This window comes from Dipteris shenzhenensis, chromosome 21 (assembly GCF_047967505.1).
Source record: "Dipteris shenzhenensis isolate YYH24624 ecotype China chromosome 21, Dip_SZ_1.0, whole genome shotgun sequence".
NCBI lineage: Eukaryota > Viridiplantae > Streptophyta > Polypodiopsida > Gleicheniales > Dipteridaceae > Dipteris > Dipteris shenzhenensis.
The window spans coordinates 50,764,653-50,777,616 of record NC_141616.1 but is presented as its reverse complement, the minus strand read 5'-3'; the positions used below and the strand labels follow the sequence as shown (position 1 = coordinate 50,777,616).

The following is a 12,964-nucleotide window of genomic DNA, read 5'->3' as shown; positions in this document are numbered from 1 at the left end:
GGCACTACATCTAGTATAGTGATAAAGCAAGTGCTTTTGGATGCAAAGAGAAAGCATTAAAGGGAGCTCGGCTATTAAAAGGCAATTTTTGTAGGGCGATCCTCATAAATGGCAATTTGAAACACACAACTTAAGTGTAAGATTAAAACATTGAAAGAGCGAGAGAGAGAGAGAGAGAGAGAGAGAGAGAGAGAGAGAGAGAGAGAGAGAGAGAGAGAGATTTATTAACATCCTTGGGAGGCCTCATGGGCCTATCGGACAAAGCACACACCAAAAAGGTAAACACCAAACATTAATGGAGAGAGAGAGAGAGAGAGAGAGAGAGAGAGAGAGAGAGAGAGAGAGAGAGAGAGACTTTAGATAAGATGTGAGAGAATGAAAGTACATCTAACTCTAAGGTACTCATGTACCACCTGAGGGCGATAACATGGGGGAAAAACTTTTCCCAACATGCACCTCAATGTGCTTTGTGCGAGCATGAAACACTGGATTCCTCATAATTGCTATAGTGCTTTGACTGTTGTCATTGTAGATAGGTGTGGAGGAGTGCAATCCCACACATAGATATGCCAATAAGAATTTGAGCCAAATACACTTGATTGTAGTTGTAAACGTTGCCTTGTAGTCAGCTTCGCAATAGGAAGTCACCACAGTTGGCTATTTCTTGCTAAGCCATAAGATACATGAACCACCAAGAATGAAACAATTGCTCCTTATGGACACCCATGTGTAGGGATTTCTAATTTTTGAGCAAAACCATCTGAGCATTTGAGCAAATTGGATTAGAATGTAGTCTTTTTGTGCCAAAGTTTATGAAAACAATCCAAGTGTATGGACCCCCTTTGTAAAGAAAGGGGTCATATCGCTTAAGGAAAGAAATGGATATCCTCATTTCTGACTAAACAAGTTTCTAACTCTTGAAGTTCATGAAATGAAACCATGATTATGAAACCGTTTTGTAAATGAAGGGTCCATATTGCTCAATAAAAGAAGTGGTTATCCTTGTAAACTAATAAACCACAACAACCAATAACCAAAAAACAAATCTTCAAATAAGTTTTCAACCTATGCAAATGAAAATGAAGACATGATTTATTACATAGAAGACATGTTCAAACTTTTGTGATGTAAAATCATCCTTCAAAATGTCCTACCACAATTATCAATTGGAGAATAATTAGCACACTATCCTTGTGGTTCAAATTACTTATGGAAAAAAGGACTTCTTATATCCAATCCAAGGTACAAAAGGAAATGTAACAAATATAGCCAAATTTTAAGTCAATATTTTACACTCATAGTTTGGTATTTTGCTACTAGTTGTGTTGAGTTCATGTTATTTCAAATAAGTTTCCTACAAAGTGTCCTATCACAATTATCAACAAGTGGAGAAACAAACCAAAAATTTACACAAGGGGAAATGCAAAAGACTCCAAAAACATTGTTCTTGTGGTTCAAAATCTTCATGGAAAAAAGGATTATTATAGATATCTTTTCATTTTGTATTCAACATCATGAAGGTTCAGTCTTCAAAAAAATACTATTTTTGTGGTTCAAAATCCTCATGGAAAAAGGATTATTATAATAGCCCTTCCATTTTCTATTGACCATCATGAAAGTACAGTCTCTAAAAACTAAACCTCAAGGCATGCAGGACAATGCCTGGAATATCTCTTTTTTACTCAGGGTGGCTTGGTGAACAAACATATTATTTCTACTATCCAATCCAAGGTATGAAAGGAAGATGTTATTTCTACTATCCAATCCAAGGTATGAAAGGAAGATGTAATAAATATGTTTGCATGGAATATAGGCATCCAATTAGCATGATCGTCCAATGAAGTCTTCACAATTGCAAGAAGGAAATGGAGAAATGTCAACCTTGCGTTCAATACCTTTTTGCATTGATCCTTTTGTAGAAACAATGAACTCAACATGCTCCATGGCCTTCACGACTGTTGCGTCCTTAACAATGCATTTCATGACCAATGACCTCTGAATTCTATCTTCCATTTATTTGGAGATTTTGTTTCGCCATCTGATTGCTTTGCCATCTCGACGCCAAGGTCGATCTTCAAGCAATACTATTGTTTCATCATGGGCTTGAATTGGTGAAGCACAACTTGCATCCACCATCGGAGTTGACACTCCTAATATGACAAACCTCGAGCTTGTCAACCTGGTAATCTCTACACTTGTCAAGGAGGTTTCTGATTGAACCTTCCACCTTCTTGGTGATGGTCCTGGAATACCTGTAATGCTAGTTGATGGCTTCCACGTGTGGGTTACATCATTTCCACAAAACCAAATCATTTGGGAGCGCACTCCAATTGGTGTTTGAATCCTCTGAAAGAATGATGGTGCAACAACTCCACGTCGATTTTCACGATCCTTTATATTGACAAGCTTGTTACATTTTCCTCCTTGTCTGGCAACGGACTTGACTTCTTACAAGAACTCTTCGTAATGCCCAATTTGCATCATGCACTTCATATTCTTGTACACTCTTGGAATCATCATCCTCAAAACTCTCTGTTGCAAATTTAGTACTAGATTTTGGAGAGATGGAGTATCTTTTCTTATTTGCATAACTGTACTCAGGGCATTGACTATCATCCTCACATATATTTGAAGGCATTGACTTTGGCCTTTTCCTTCGCACAGTCTTGTCATCTCCATCATTAAAACATACTTCAGATGCAACACCCATTTCCTTTGCAACATCACTTGTTAGATCAACAACTGTTTTGGCACTAATGTCAATCCGAGATTTTGAAGATCTTTTTTTTAAGGTCTCAACTCGGTCCACTTCCAGTGAACTGGCCCTTTAAAAAAGATGTGTATACAGAGCTTTGTAAAATTGCATTTGAGAGGTCACTAATAGAGGCATTGTAGAGACCAACATATTTGACATGGTTCAATCGAGCCCTCCAACTACCATGAATAGACTCTGCTAGATTTATTCGAGGTATCAAGTACTTCTCGTTATCTAACATTCTCTGCAAACCAAGCATTGTAGAGATATTGTAATGGCAAAATTACATTATTAACATGATTAAAAAAAATTCAAGAGAAATACAAAACCAACCTCTATAATGTAGTGGCCCCAATGGTAAATCCTAGCATGCCACCATGCAAACCAAGTTTCAAGCCATGGCAAGTCTGAATCATTTGCATGGCCTGCATTCCACCATGCCCTTAGGCTTCTCATTTCAACTTCTGCAGCTTGCTTTGTAGAGGCATCCTTCCAGTGTCTACATCGGATTTTAAATTCCTCTTGGTTGCCAACTTTTATACATGCCTTTGCATGGGAATGAAGACTTTGCTCCCAATGGAAAAGGCAAGAATGCACTTTCCCTTCCATTATATTGTCATGGCCACCATTGAAAGTGGCACATACAGCTCTCCAGTTGGCTTGGGCCTCATCTGCCATGAACCCTTTGAATTTTGCATTGTCAAACCCTTCTGAAACCATTACTTTGTTGAGAGTATCCCAAAATAGAATTTGTGCATCAGTATCTTCCACCATGAAGTCACAAGTTGCAATTGTTTGCAACTCTTGGATAAAAGGATTATACACATGGCAAGCCATGGTAGTCCAATCTTTCATTCGCTTCACAAAGTCAAACAACACCCAACAATGACCCAGTTCTCCTCCAGGTCTTATTTTATTTACCAAAGCAACCCCTGAACCAGAACCTTGGGTAGACATTTTAAATACATGACACCTGTTGAATGAACTATGTTGCAATTGCAGGAAACTATATACTTTGGAAATAATTATATCTACAATGTCTTTTCAAGTATAAAATTCCATCTAGCCCATCTGACACAGGTCGAGAGTCATGTCGACCCTCCTCAATCCATCTTGATAATCTATACATAGACATAAAGTTGGTCAATATTCATTGTAATAACATAATTCAATAAACCAATGCAATAACAAATATTATGGTAATTACCTTCTTTTATCGAGCAAAGGTTCACATTGTTTTAGCAAATCTTGTAGCTCAACATCCGACATCTTAATCCCATCTTGCACTTTCTTAGATAATAAAGTTTCCATAATAATGTCTTGGACAATTATATTTTGTATCCCTTTAGGGTATACAGCACCACCAACCCTCACCATTTCAGAAACTTTGGTTTTAATGGCATCCTTTGTTCTCCTAGTCAAACCATCTCCAACGGGATGATTATAATGGCCATGGTGTATGACTGCACGAGTAAGATTCACACCATCTCTACATTCTGGTATGCAGAGTAACATTTCACAGTAACATCTCTCCAAGAAAATTGGTGGACAACCACAATGTATAGATGATAAGGAGCCATATGATTCAATTGACACATTTGCTGGGACCACTCAAATCAATCTCCCATCCCATTGTGTCTCATTCTCTATCCCAATTCTTGTTTTATAACCACAAGTTGCATTTATACAACGGAGGTGACCTCCACATTCCTTTCTGTAAACCACACCAGGAAATACTATATTTGTTGTAATAGGATCACTCCAAACATGACCATCAAATTTTGACTCCATACCTTTTGTGCGATGTTTCATTGAAGTAGTTGGTAACTCAAAGAAAACATCACCATCATAAGTAAAATGCAAGACTTAAAATTCTGTATGTACTCTCCAAACATGATAGAAAAAGAAGGGAAGCAAGTGCTCTCTGAGTGGGAGAGAAAGAACTGCCCGTGGTGGCTTGATATGAAAAAAGGATGTTGCATTGAGGAGGAGGTAGAGCTATACACATAGCATAAAAAGGGAGAGATGGGTTCATCAAGCTCAAATTCAGTCCACGAGGATGATGCAGTCATTGAGGTTCAAAAAACACTTGAGAAGATGACTAAAAAGGACAAAGATTCAAGTATGGAACTAAAGAAGGGTGGTAGGCCACCAACAAATCCTGGTACTAATAATGGTAAGTTCTCTTGATCTTTTTTCAAGCTGTTATTTGTTTGTGTAACATATGTTGTTATCACTTTGTGTCTTTACATATGTGGTGTGGGTACAGATGTGCAGGTACTACAGTCTACACCCATTTTGAAAGGATGTAAATGGAAAGATAGGTCTGTCCGCTTTTTGTACATTACATTGAACTCTCTAACTTTGAATCAGAGTGGCACATGTGATGCTTCACATTGCAAGGCTTGGTGCTATGATTATGTTAAGTTTGGGAAGCAATTGTCCATCTCAAACTTTACATAAGCCTATATAGACATGAAGGAATACTTTGTGGGTCTTGGAGGTGAAAGAAAACCAAGAAATGGTAAGAGTGTTTCTTGGGTTGCAGATTTTATCATTATTGATCTGCCTACACAACTAGAAGCTCTTGGAGTAGAGGATTCCACATGTACGCTTCTCCTTGCTAGTAGCAGCCACAGTTGTTTCAGATTCTGGCTCGATCCTAGTTATGTGTGCTCCTCATGTTCTTCATTTGGTTGAGCGTTATGCTAGAATCATTAGATTAGAGTTTGCATGTCAAATGTACATGCAATGCTTGGATGCATATTGTACAATCAAAGTTGGTGGTATTGATCATAAGGTGAGACAATTGTCATACAATGACCTGTTGAAAGAATTTATGCTCTTGTATAATGAAATGGCTTGTACTAAGTATACGTTTAATTCTTTTCTTGTCTTTAGGTGGATGTTGTGGTTTTATGCCTTCTTCATCGGGCTAGTATGTCTTGTGTTTGTAATCCTGGAGATGCTTCCGTGGTTGGTACTAAATTGGGCATTGCTTTTGGAAGTAGTTTCTTTCATCATTATTTACCAACAAGTGAGCATACTATAAAACATGGAGAGGTGCATTGGAGAAGGCTCCATGCATGATGTTGTACTTCTTGGAGTTCTTGCGTCCAATTTCTGGACATGTGGTGGACTTAGGTGCTAGGATTGGTTCTATGCAAAAAGCATGCGTGCATTTTGGGAGAGCATGCTTATCTATTGAAAATGATCCTGACATTTGCAATTCTATATTGCAACCATTTTTGGATGGACAGAAAGGAAAGGGAAATGTGTTAAGCAACTATGGGACTCTAAATGATTCCGAAGATGTGGAAATGGTTGTTAATCTTCTAGACGACTAGTAAGTATGTTACTCTCATGTTTTATCTTTTTAAACCTATTTGTTGGAGACTATTATTATCAATGAGGCATTGATATTGATTTATCTATTTTAGCTTTTTGCCTTCTTATGCAGGTGCTATGGTTGAGATGATGTGTAATGGCATTGCATTCAATGCCCCCATCAAAGAGAGAAGGCATCATCGCAATATCTATGTGGATGACATCAGTAAAGAACATTGAGTCTAGTGATTTGACATGAGTTTTTCCCTTCAAGCAATTCATTTTGCTCGTGATGCCCTAGTATTGAACATGCATTAACTTTTGTGGTGTCTTGCACCTATTTCATTTGCTAGAGATGTAGTAATCATATTAAAGAACTATTAGTACATCATGTGAGTACCCACCATGAATATTAATCTCAATATCGCATATTCAATTTTGAGCGTGTTGGTTTCATAAAACTTTTTCTATTTGCTAGAGATGTGACAATCATGTCATAAGGTTTGCATGTCAAAACTATGAGTTATGTACAAATGATCATCATGGTGAATTGAATCTTGAAGTATCTCCTTTATGCAACTAATAAATGTTTCAACATAGATGCACGCAAATTTGCACCCTAAATTCTTCACCATGTGACTTGCAATCATTTCATCAATAAATCACTATCTATCATGATAGTATGAATGATGGATGATATAGGTGGAGGGTGTTGAAATGAAGTAGACATGAAAAGTAGTTTTATGAATAAAGGGGTCTTATAAGCCCTAAATACTATTGGAAAGAAATGTAATTAAATGTATATATCATCTTTGTGGGGTAGTTTTATGACTAAAGGGTGTGTGATGTTAGCGGCATCTTTGTGGGGTAGAAATGTATATAGTATCTTCTTAGGGTAGTTTTATGACTAAATGGTGTGTGATGTTATGATAAAATTGTCTAAGAAATCACAATATAGGCCATGCTAAGAAAAATGTGCTCAGACCAAGATGCTCAAAGAAAAGACGTACCCCCTGTGTGTCATAACAACCAACCCAATCACTGTCCATAAATGTGTGCAAGCTCACATGAGCCTTTCCCAAAGAAAAGAGCCAATGTCTGTGTGCCTTTGAGGTACTTGAAGACATGTTTGGCTATCTGCCAATGCAATGTGCTAGGGCTGTGCATGAACCTGCTCAAGTGTGAAACTCCGAACTGTATGTTTTGCCTCGTGTCACATAAATACAATAAGCATCCAACATCCTGTTGATAGAGAGAGGCATCAAACGGCTTGCCTACATCTTCCAATGAAAACCTGAACCAGTTTTAACGGGGGAAGAAATGGGCTTGCAATCCTCAAGCTGAAATCTGCAGAGAAGTTGTCCAATGTACTTGGACTAATTGGACTAATACATCATAATATATTACCCCCCTCCACTGCCAAGATCAGTGACTTCCAACCGACGCTGCAAATGAGCTGTGATTTTATGCTCGTTCGGGCCAGTCACGACGTAGAGGATAAGGATGAGCAAGTCCTTACCGTCTCTACGGACATAAGTCAGGCTATTGTGAAACCCAAGAGCAATCAAGCCTTCTCGTACCATGCTCAGGGGTGCTTGCTTCAATATATACAATGCCTTATGCCAACGGCAAACTTTGCCCCCTTTACCCTTTTTGTACAAAACCTGGAGGTGTGTAACATACACCTCTTCATGTAAATCCCTGTTCAGAAAAGCAATCGATACACATGCCAATCATGATACACTACCAATGCAATGACACAGTGTATAGAAGTCATATGGGAAGTGGGCGCAAAGGCTCATCATAGTTAATCCCATGGTGCTGGGCATACAAGCCTTACCAATTCTACCATCTGATTTGACTTATAAACCCACTTTGTGCCGGCAAGCACATAACTCCCATGTGCCATTCTTGTCAATGGAATCAAGTTCTGACTGCATGACTGCCATCCAATGCTCACCACTGGGCATCCTCAAAAGAAACAGGCTCCTCATTGCATGCTACACATTATCCTGAAAATTGTAAGTGCCTGAAAATTGTCCTGTGCATTGCGAGTGTCTGTCCTTGTTCTACCAGGGAGCGGAGCGGACTGTTTGTCTCACGATGTGTCCAAAAGCCATCTTGGGACTGTTTTAGCCTTGCTGATAGCAGCCTTCTCTTTGGCCACTGCATCATCAACATTTGCCTGATTAATGTGCTGAAACTCACACTGATTTTCAGCTAGCAAATGCTGCTGATTTTTAGCATTCTCGGGACTTGCTTTTGAGATTCACACTTAAGAATATAAACCCCCCAGTTCTATTTTCTGTCTTGTGTAATGTGAGCCATTTATGGAACCATGGTTAGGAGTCAGGTCTGACCTCTCTCATTCTCATCTTTCACGCGCGCGTGTGAGTTGCTCAATCTGCATCATTGTTCTCTCTAGCATGCATTAGTACTTACAGTATGCAAATGACAAATGGTATGATGTAGTCTTTTGCACGCATGCCCACAGTTGCCAGCCCTCAACCCCGGTCTGCAACCCTAACAAGGGCTAGATTGGTTCCACCCAAGGCCCGCCAACCTTTGCCTGGCTGTGCAACCCTTTGCCCTTGCCTGCCACAGCTCCACCCAAGCTCACATCCCTCACACAGCAGAAGTGTAGCTCGCCAATGCACCAGGCTGCCAGTCACAATAGCAATACCACCCACAGATTAGCCCCCCAATCCCAAGAGTGCCTCCTAGCTTTGACATTGCCGCCAAGTTTGCCTGGTCCTACAAGAACTCCTCCCCATCCCCACTCCCCTACAAGCTGCCCACCACTTGCATATTTTGGGCATCCCACCCACTTTCCACTCACATTAGTCCCCCTCTCTGGTGATCCTATTTCCTACTCTGGCCTCCTCTCCAATGCCCTATTTACACGGGACGTGACCACAATGCTTCAGTACCTCACGACACGTGTGTGAGAACACAATAACCAAAGAACCTGACGAGAGATCAGAGTAATAATGTGGAGCATGGTGTAGCTGAATGAATGAGTATGAATATAGGTGAGTGATCCAAAACAAGAGGTCCAAGTGAGACTCTGATATATATGCCCAAAAGCGACCCTGAATGGGTAGATAGGAGCGGTAGCTCGATGTAGGTAGCAAAGCCTTACATTGATGATAGTGGCGGTAGTCCGGATATGTGGTAGTCGGGGGCTGCAACGCAAGCACTATGCAGCAGCCACACAATGCAAGCACCGTGTGGCTGTAGATGGCACTAGCAAACCCGAGGTAGAAGCAGCCTCCAAATGCTGGTAGACATGTGCCGGATATGGCTGTAGATAGGCCTGCAAGTCAGGGCCCAAATGTAGCAGTATATGTTTGTGGATCTGACGCACAAATGCAGACAAGATAGGCTGCAAATGAGGGGCAAACACAGCAAACCGCAGGGATGCAGATCTGTCCAGAATGGCAGTGGGTATAGGACTGCAGCTCAAGGGCTCCGCGGGCAGGTGTGGGCTTGAATTCTGGACGGGGTTACTGCTGACAAGTAGGAGGGTGCAAGTATAGGAGGAGGTTACTAGGGACTCCTTTAAGGCCCGGATGGCCAGGCTGACTAGGGGGCTGCATTTAGGGGCCCTAGGGCCCTTTTGAGGGGGTCAATATGTGTTAGAATTATTGGTATATTCTAGGCACTAGCCAATGCAGTGTAATAAGTAGGTTAGGGGCACTTTCTCTCATTGAGGGTTTTTCCCCCAACCACAGTTAGATCCCTAACTACGGTTAGTGGATAGGATAAGGTTTTGTCACTTAGACAAAACCTCTCACTCTTGTACTTTCTCTTACACTCATCTATTCAAATGTTTTGCACCTTCTTGCTCTTTTGCATCTTGCTTGCCCATTTCCTTCATTTGGTATCAAAGCTTGCTTCGTGCCTCCAACCCAAGCTCCTCCTGGCCGGACAACTCGTGCTCCTCCTCCAGTTGCATTCTCGTTGGAGTGTGTCATCCGTACATTCGATGTCCGTACAATCTGTACTATTATACAAAAATCAAGCGTATTTTGGTCATAGAGTCCGTCGCTCCCGTACAGCTCGTCTGTGCAGCTCTCGTACATCCCGTCTGTACCAGCTCCTGTATAGTTCTGCCATACTGATGCAGTTGCTCACCGCACTACTGTAGGGTTTCGTTCGTACTACGTCGCATTAATGTACGTAGCCAGCACCGCACCCTATCCGTACATCGCCTGTACGATTCTGTGCAACTGTCTGTATATCATACGGATCTGAGCGCTACAGTATTTCGTACACATGCGTGTCAGCTATCCGTACAGCTGTACATTCCAAATTGTACAAACTGCTTGCTTTCTCCACCTTCACAGGTTCCGTGTACACAAGTTTCAGATTGTGCAAGGTTTCTTGAGCAAGTATACTTTGTAGACAACCGTTGTTTGGCTTGCATTCTAGGAGCACATTTGGGGCATCTTATTTGTTGCAGGCATTGTAATCAGGCTATAGAACCTACTTCAGAAATTTGGGGCTTTTTGGTTTTGCTTGCAATCTTGCAGACAAAATTTGGAGCTTTTGCAAATAATTGTAAAATTTGGGGCTTTTTGTTAATTTGCCCCCTTTCAGATGTAATTTCTTGCAGGAATTTGGGGCTTTTGCATTTTGGATGCAATTTGGTATGGAAAGATCATTTGGGAGCTTTGCAAATAGTTTCGGACTCAGTTTGAGTCACATTGTAGACATTTGCCACTTTTTGCAGATATACTTTGCAAATTTTTGGGCATTTGCTGAGCATTTTAGTGCATTTCAAGCCTTTGATAGGTTGTGACAGCAATTGTCATTGTGGGCAGAAGTTTTGGCAGACTTTGGTGGTGCATTTACATCCTAGGAAGGGATTTTACTTGTCTAATTTGATGCATTTTTTAGCTTTCTGACAAAAATGGCTCAGAACAACCCCAATAAGGTGTTTGGAGTCCTCACACAAGAGGATAAGTTGAATGGCACCAACTACTCCTTGTGGAGTTTTATGGTTCGCAACATCTTGGTTGGTAGACATCTCTGGGATTATGTCAATGGGTAGGAGTAGAGGTCAAAATGCAGGACAAGTGATTGGAGTAGCAGCTACTACTCCAGTAGCTCCCACAGTAGAACAGAAAAGATTGGATTCTAGGGATGCACAAGCTCTTTCAGTTATTTCTCTTTCTATCAAGAGGTTTATTATTTCTCACATTCGGTCATGCAAGACCTTGAAGGTAGCTTGGGAGAATTTTGGGAGCATGTTTGCAACAAGAAATGATGCAAGAGTTTCCTTCCTGAAGAGAGAGCTATCTCATACGCATATGGATGAGGAGATTCCATGAATGCTCACCTCACAAAACTATAGGATTTAAGGGAACATTTGCTGAATATAGATGAGATTATTCTGGATTCAGAGATGATTACCACCACTCTGAATTCTCTTCATGAGTCTTATCTCGGTTTTCACACCTCGCTAAATTTGTCATTGAGGGGGGGCAGCAATCCTCTCTCTTTTCACGAGTTGGTAGGACTCTTGTTGTAGGAAGAGAAGACAAGCAAGAACATGGGAACATGGGCTAGCGAGCGTGCCATGCTTTCTAAGTTCAAGCCCAAAGAGAGAGCAGCAAAAGCAACATGGAAATCAGCCCACACATTAGCATAAAGCTGATTCAAGACATCCCTCTTATAAGGCTAAAGGTGATGCAAATAAGCCTAAGAGGAAGGGCATTTGTCACTACTACAAGAAGCCAGGTCATTACATTGGTGAATGCAAGAAGCGAATAGCTAAGGAAAAGAAAAGGGATTCAGGTATGGCTGTCTCAGATGCATCAACTCCTAATGCACATGATGGAGGGGATGTTACAACCAACTTTGTGGAAGAGCACTATGCCTTTTGTCTTGCATTTCAAACTCTCAAGTGGCTGGTTCAGATACTACAACCATCTTGAGGATGACCCGTATGCTTTCTTGACTTGTAGCTATGACCCTTCAAAGGATGCATGCTCTTTCAGTGTCAATGAGACAGTAAACACTTGGTATTTTGATAGTGGTACTTCTAAGCACATCACTTCTAGGAAGAGTCTTTTTCCATCTCTACATGCACCACCTGCTAAAAAGGTGACATGCAAACAATGCTTCTTATTCAATGTGTGGAGTGGGTGACATCATACTCACATCCACAGATGGTACAAATTTCAGAATTACAGATGTTCTTTATGTGCCAAGTATAAAGAAGAATTTGCTTTGAGTATCCTCTTTCAATCGAGGAGGAAGTCATATTTGATAATGCTAAGTGCGCAGTCCGAGACAAAGAGAATGACTATGCTTTGATGTTGTTTGGCACTTTGTATTGGGGTCTTTTCCAGCTTGACATTTATAAGAAAAGATCTGATCTTGCACTTTCAGTGAGCACTCCCACTGTTGTGATGCAGAATGAGAAGTTATGGCATGCCAGATATGGACACATGAACTATGGCAGCTTGATGACACTTCAAAAGCATGCTATGGTTGATGCATTGCCTCCTTTGGAGTCACCTCCTCCTCATGCATGTGAGGGATGCAAGATGCATAGATTTCCTTTTAAGAAGGATGGTGCAGTAAGAGCTACTTGTAAATTACAGCTCATATATAGTGATGTCTATGGTCCCATGAGGACACCTACTTTTGGTGGTTCTCTATTATGTTACATTCATAGATGACCACACCAATTATACTTGGCTCTATGGTCTGAAGAAAAAATCAGATGTGTTTATGCATTTCAAACACTTTGTGGCAATGGTTGAAAATGAGACAGGACTCAAGGTGCAGACACTTCGCACTGACAGAGGGGGGGAGTATATGTCTCATGAATTTGAGGCATTTTTGAACGAGAAAGGCATCACACATCAG

The 12,964-nt window shown here is 40.7% G+C and overlaps 1 pseudogene; it reads left to right on the top strand.

Annotated features, from left to right (window-relative positions):
• Window positions 1-4,633: 4,633 nt before the first annotated feature.
• On the top strand, window positions 4,634-6,322 carry LOC147889020 (uncharacterized; annotated as a pseudogene).
• The last annotated feature ends 6,642 nt before the right edge of the window (window positions 6,323-12,964 follow it).